Here is a 6,724-nt window from a genome sequence, read left to right as displayed (position 1 = left end):
CCAAGTAAAACAAGCTGGCTTTTTTCAAGAAGTTTGCAATGGTATTAATAAAATAAGACTCAAATGCAGAAAATTAATTCATGAATAAGTAACAGATTTTATGCTACTTCATAGAAATTTAGTAAGTATTCTAAAGAAGGAGGAGACAGTGTGAAATGGTGTAGGCTTTACGAGGGAAAGTAAACATCGAAAGCCTATGCTAAGGATAATAAAGGCTTGAGGCTTACTATGTGTTGAATATTATTCTAAGCGCTTTTAGCCACTTGATTTACTTAATCCTCACAATAATCTTAAGAGTACATGTTTTTATTATCTCTATTTTAGAGGTAAGTAAATTGAGATAGAAAGCTCCAAATAACTTGCCCAAAGTTACAGGTAGTACCTGATGGAAAATGTATGATAACTGGCAAACTGAAACCAGGGCCAGATCACCAAAGCACAAAGTAACACTGAGTTCTTAGAAAGGATAAATTAATGAATGAAAAGATCATGCCATTCCAAGTAGGGAAGAAAATAAAGAAAACCAAGAAAGAAGAGTTTGAGTATGACTCAATGTCTGAAGTAGAGAAGAAACAGATTAGCAGCTGAAATGATTACAGGTATTCATTTATTAAATCTTGTAAATTTACAAACAGAAAAAAGGTATTTTAATATAAAGAAATGTGATTTTTACAGAAGTCTTGACATTATATTGTAATCATTAATCACTGTAGTTTTTTAGCTTAAGTGATCATATTAATTTAAGCCTAATCTTCTGCAGACAATATTAAGGAAATGTAGTACTCTCCTCAGAGTCCTGAGACTTTCTGAATGTGTAAAAAATTAGGTCAGAAAACTGATAAGCAAGTTTTCTACACTTTAATAGAAATGACATTAAAATGTTTTCCTCTTTTCAGCCCATTTTAAAATAAGTTTTCTACATAAACTAAAAAATGCAAGAATTCTATTTGAAGAATTGGTAAGCACAAAAAATCTTATTCAAGTGTGATTCAAATTATCTGCTTGTATAATGAAATCCTGCCCACTCCCTCCAAAGAAGATGCCTTACTTAACTCAAGTTAATTTTATAAATCAAACATACTCTCAAGAGAAGAAAAATAGCAACCGTGTCATTTTTTGGAAATAGTTTTATAGCTGAATATTTAAAAAGTGATTCTTGGCACTCATAAGGAGTCTAAACATCAACACCATTCTTAAAAAAGCTAACCAAATGACAGGTTAGCTGTGGCAATTCTACTGACTTTCCATATAAGAAATATCCTGAACTAAAAAATGTTAATATTTCTTTATGCCCTTTATAAGTCACATTAATAATTTGAAAATTATATCTTGTGTACAAATTTTCTCAAAGAATAAGTCTACTTAATAAAAAAATATAAATAGGTGTTTGATAACTAGATTAAAAAATCTAGTCATTTAAAAAGTAATTTTGGTTATATCAGTATATCGAAAGGCTTTCTTTATTTTATAAATATAAACCAGAGTACTCGATTATACTTTCAAAGAAGAGCTTATTATATATTGGCAAACCTCTGTTAAATTAAAACAACAACAACATATTGGAGATGTCAAAACTAATAGTGTTCATATTTTTGCTGAATTAGTTTTCATAAATATCAAACTGAGACATCAGCATTCACCAGTTTCTCAGTCTACACTTTCAAAGGTTTAATAGAGAACTATGATTAGGACTTTTTATTTCTTTGTACTTATTTACTCCTTTTTTTCTTTTTTTGGATCAGAGAATTAGTTTTTAATCTTCTACTCTGGTTTCTTTTTATGTAAAATATCTGAACACAAAGGTGCCTAGAGAGACAGACATGTTTAGAAGGGGCTATATTTGAGTTTAGTCCAGAATCTTTTAGACTTATTGATATTTATGAAATGCACATATAAATGCCAAATTCTTATAACCAAGAATAAGAGCTCAGAAAGTCTTTAGTGCTTACAAAAGATGTCAATCATGTGCTTTACTGCTTATAGACATGTTTCTATTCACATTATTCCAAACAATGGAGAAACATAGACAAACTAAACTTAAGCTGAGTAAATTTCAATAATTCAGGGTTGTTCTATTTTGAACTATATATATGCCTTTTTTAAAACCATCTATTTAAAAAATTTAAATTTAATCCAGATGTTTGGTGTTTAAAAAAATTTTTTTTGTCTTCCAGATACTGTTTAAGAAGATTTACTTTATTCATGAAAAAAAAATTGATTTGTTTGTTCTCTGCAGAAAGAGGGGATGGTTGATTCTTATGGAGACACAAAAAAAAGCAGAGGAATCTTCAAGAGTGGGAAGAGGAAATACTTGCCTTGGGCTCCCCATGATTACTTATGCAGTTACTGGAAAGACCACCAAACAGAATTTCTTCTGCTTTCCTTGTCCCAGGCAAATCACTATTTCATGTTTTCTTGTTGCCCTGTCTTTCTATCATTCTGTTATTCATATAGCCATCCTGAAATTTAATGACCTTTATCATTCTCCAATTAAATTATGTGAGGTGTGACTCCAACTCAATTAACATACTCCATGTGGAGAGCACTTAATATATTTCAAACACAGCTAACTCTCTCCTGTTCCAAGTTGATTCATAGCAAAGCAGTCACCCACTCTTAAGGACTATTCTCCTGATATCTCTCTCTCTTTTTTTCTCTTTTTATCAAAGATGCTAAGTTTTTTTTTTCACTCACTAAAAACTAAAAAGCTATAGTATATTTACTTCTAAAAACTGCTTTCCTATAAAGAAAAAGGGGTTTATTGATTACTAGTCTTTTTTAATTTGGATAAGATATGTAGACTTCTGAAGAATTTAATAAATTATGTTATAAATGTGCTGTCATCCAGGCTTCATTGTTTCATTTATAGAGGGTATTGTGAGTAGCTTTAGCACAATGCTTAAAGGCCCTGAAATTTTCGAAATGGTAAATGAGCATTGGCTTCAACTTAAAGTTACCAGCTACATTAGCCCCTCACAAGGGAGTCAGCAGGTCTTTTGAAACACTGAAGTCAAGCATTGACTTTTACTTTCTAGCTGTGAGAGTCCTCAATAGCATCTTCCAATATAAGGCTGTTTCATCTACATTGAAAAATCTGTTTTTCAGTGCAGCCACCTTCATTTCCACTAATATCGCTCACTACTGTAGGGGAGGCAAAATTTTACGCTTACTCTCAATGGTTTTTGTTGTTGCTGTCATTTGTTTGTTTGTTTTTGTGGGGCCTGAAAATGAGAAACTTCTATTTTCTAAACTAGAAACTACTTCTAAACTGCTAAAAGACTCCATAAAGAAAATGAGAATATATTTTCACTAAAGAATTATTACCCAGAATACACAAAAGATTCTTTTAAATTAACATGAAGATAATCAATAGGAAAAGAGGAGTGAGACATAAAAATACATTTTTGTGAAAAAGAAAACATAAATAGAAAGTAAGCATAAAAAGGATGTTTAACCTCACCTATTATCACAAAATGAAAATTGAAGTGAGATATTATTTTTCACCCACTAGTTTGACAGATGTTTATTGTCTGCCAGTACCAACATGTAGGAGGATACTAATCAATTCTTATGTAATGCTAATTAGAGTAAAAATTATTTTAACCACGTGTAAAAGATATTTAATATTAATAGAATACTAACATTATATCATCTTATAAATTAGAATATTTGGATACTGTATGAGAAATGATTCCATATTCCACCAGAACGTGAATTCCATGAAGACTGAGAAACCTTGTGTGTGAGAGTTTTTTGTCCCTTGAAACAGTATTTAGTAGCTAGTAGGTGTTTAATATTACAATATTAAATTATATAATTATATACACAATATAAAATAATAAATATTTGTTAGATGAAAAAGTGAGGAAGACCACCAAACCATATCTTCTCAGAAGAATAAAATTTTGTGTGTTCAAAAAAATGGCATAAATATCAAAGTAAAAATTAATGAACTCTAGCTAAATAGTGTTGTGTTCACAAAATAATTTTGAGTCAAAATAGGTTCCAGAAAATTACAAATATTATGTTACTTTCATGGAACAAAAAAATAAGAAGAAATATATATAAATATATATGATAAAATTATATTTAAAACCTCAGCAGAGTGATAAACATGGAAGAATCAAGGCAAAGGGATGGAGAGAAACACATATGCAAATGTACAAGCTCTGGAAATGATCTAGTTATTAAGTTAGGAGTGTTCAAATTATTATTATTATTCACTTTAACATAACTTTTATATATTTCTCTGTATGTATTAATTATAACAAAATTATTAATACAATTTTAAAAGGAAAATAAAGAAAACACTTTAAAAATATACAGATAATTCTGCACTTGGAACATTTTGACAAAGCATGTAAAATGTGTTTGAAATTATTCAGCGAGCAAGATCTGGCACAGTGACAAAGGTTCTCACTAGCTAATTTGGTATATTTTCAAAAAGTACATACCTTCCTAATTATAAGTACATACCTTACTGATTATAACTTTGTAAGATTAATTATTTTTTAAACTAGAATTAAGAACTTTAAGAGTTTTGAGCCCACTAATTTGGACTTGGCAAAATTTAGAATGAATTAAGTTAACGTTTACCTCTACACTATTTAAAACGAATCGGTACTTTAAGCAAATTAATTGTGTTAAGATTGAAAGTCTTAAAAAAAGAGAGAAATATCTGTTTAATTGTTCAAAAGTCATGGATATGAAAAATAGTGACAACTCTAAATAATAACTCTTCTAATCACACACCAGGCATATCTGTTCATTTGATCTGGATTTGAGAACTTTATTCTTCAAGAGACGTTTTTCTCCAGAAATTTAAATATATGAAACCCTAATTATTTATAAAACAATCATAAGCCTTATTTTTTTTTTAATAATTCTAGTTGCCTTTCTTCATGGTTGTAAAATGGGCACTTTTTATGTACAATTCCTTTTTTAAAAGATTAGTTTAGGAATTAAAAAAAATCTTGGCTATTCAGAAGACAAACACAACACATTTCTTTAAGTTGTACAATCCAGCCTGACTGTGATTCTGTAAGGTTTGTATTGACCTAATCCAAAAATAGCGAGAGAAAGCACATTGGAAATGTTCCAGAAGAGTGAGAATGATAGTAAGAAGAGAGTAATTAGGCTAGTATGTTTAATGTTCTGAGGAAAAACACATGGAGAAGGATTTCTTCTATTCCCAGGGACATAAGTAGCCTCAGTGTTAAATAATTACTAAAAGAAATGTGGGATAATCTAAAACAGTGAAATTAAAATGTCATTTAAATATAAGGTGTTAAGACACTTAAAGGACAGAGTATTTAACAAAGTATATTTAGAGTATATTGATTACAACCATAAATTTATATACTCCTTGTGTAGATAAATGTGTTACCATGATCCTTTCAAAATTACTCTTTTAGATGGTAATACTCTGTACAGAATGCTAGCAAGTTTGAGTGAAGCTGATTTCAAAAGAATTATTTATTTTTCACCATTTAGTATTTATGTTCCCTTTCCATTCATTTATTCATTTCATTTTTATTCATTTATACATTTATCAAATATTCATTTAAATGAGTTTCATTATAAGCGCAGAAACTATTGGGCAAGATTTACAGTAAATTTAGTCTTTTAATAGGTTTATTTTTGGAAAATTCTCTAAGTACATAAAGGCTACTTGACCCTTTAAGTTCACATCACTTTAAATTTTTTACAACTGTTCTTCATTTTCTTCCTTAATTTAGATGCTTTTCTTGAATCATTGAAATGCCTGTAGTCCACCTTAGTAAACTATTTAATATTTGACATGCTAAATATCTTTTTATGCATGAACATATTGTGTTATATTGTAGATTTTATGTCATAGGCATTGAGAAAACTTTACCATTTAATGTTCAAGCAAACTTATTTTAAAGTGGATATTATAATAACACAGTCATAGTTTTCCCTTGTTTAAAACAATTTATACATCACTAACATTGCCCGTGGTCATTTGAGAATTTTTTCTGCTTTATGATTTTTTCTTTTGGTTGTTGTTTCACTAAAATTAACTTATTTACATAAAAAACTAATTAAATTTTACATTGCTAGTAAAATTGTTATTATTATTGTTTGTTTAATGATGATTGTGTACCTAGTCTTGCTAGTCCCGTAGAGCCTGAAATTTTGCTTTCCTATGAGCTTTGGTTGGGTCATTATGGCTTTTTGTCACCAGCAAGTTAGTATTTTCCCACATATAGTAGCATGGGAACGAAGACGGAGACACAGAGAATAGGGCAATTTTTCTTAACTTTTCATATTTTAAATCTGATGTTTAGTTTTTAGAAGGTAATCATTTAATAGATAACTTTTTCTTGTTTTACCTCCCAACCTTATCATTCTTATGCCCCCGTTTTTTATATTTATTTCTTTTCACTACCTTTATCCTATTTTGGTTTCGTTATCCATTTTAGCTTTTTTTTCTTCTTCTTCTTCTTACCTAATTTTAGTTTTCACCCTTCCTTAGTTTCATTGTCTCTGAAAACTTAGGGTCAGAATCCTTCACTCAGTTGTCATCCTATAGAATAATGAGCAGACAGTCTACTTCCAGCTCAGGATAATTCTTTCCTATTTAATTATTTAGGTATTAGTTTCCTTTTAGTATAGTCATGTGCTACATAACAGTGTTTCGATCAATGACAGGCTGCATATATGACAGTAAAACCATAGGATTATAACGGAGCTGAATTTT

Source organism: Pteropus vampyrus, unplaced genomic scaffold (assembly GCF_000151845.1).
Source record: "Pteropus vampyrus isolate Shadow unplaced genomic scaffold, Pvam_2.0 Scaffold14, whole genome shotgun sequence".
NCBI classification, from domain to species: domain Eukaryota; kingdom Metazoa; phylum Chordata; class Mammalia; order Chiroptera; family Pteropodidae; genus Pteropus; species Pteropus vampyrus.
The sequence above is the reverse complement of the archived record's forward strand: the minus strand, read 5'-3'. Positions refer to the sequence as shown.